We start from the raw sequence: 838 nt of genomic DNA on the forward strand, positions 1-838 counted from the left end.
TTTCTATAAACATAGTTGACCAAGGTTGACCCTAGCCGACGTAGTTGACCGTAAGTTGACTTTTATGTAGTCTTTGGGAGAAATTAATCATTTATATGCTATTTGCTACTATAAATTGTAGGTTGCCAGTCAACAGCGTTAGATAAGCAATCTACGTTATCAGGTGAGTCTTTATGAGACTTCACTGGGATGCATACCTAAGTACAAATTATTTTTACATGATATGAATTTCTGAAGGTGTGTACGTATGCATGATGTTTTAGTTTACATGCATGTTATTATATATTTTACATGCATGCTATTTTATGAATGGTTACGTGCTGTGTGTTTAATCAGTTTTCAAATAACTCTAGCATGCTAATCCGTACTAAAAGTTTGATGATTTAAGGGTGGGCATTTGACCAGTAAGTCACGACCAGTGTAAAACATTACTCGGACAAGTGGGTGACCAGTTAAGATTGAAATATCTAACCTAGGGTGTGTTTGTGACTAAATGACCCATACCCGGCTAAACGTTATACGAGATCTCGTATGTTCAGTGTCTTACAGATATATGTTTCCTTCGGTATTGCATGTTTTTCAGAAAATGCATACTATTTGGCACAAAGTTTACAAATTGATATGTATGATGTGAAATGATCTTTACTCACGCAAACCATGAACTCACTGAGCTTTATAAGCTGACTATAGTATGCATCTCAGGGCCAGGAAGTTCGAAGTTGGATAAGGGCAAGGGACTCGCGTAGAGAGTTACTAGATTGTTATCTTATCTTTAGTTTTTGCCTAGCAGCATTGTACTAATCTATTGTAACTTAACCTGGTATGAAGCGGGTTAGAA

This window comes from Cynara cardunculus (assembly GCF_001531365.2).
Source record: "Cynara cardunculus var. scolymus isolate 2C chromosome LG 14, CcrdV1, whole genome shotgun sequence".
Taxonomy (NCBI): Eukaryota; Viridiplantae; Streptophyta; class Magnoliopsida; order Asterales; family Asteraceae; genus Cynara; species Cynara cardunculus.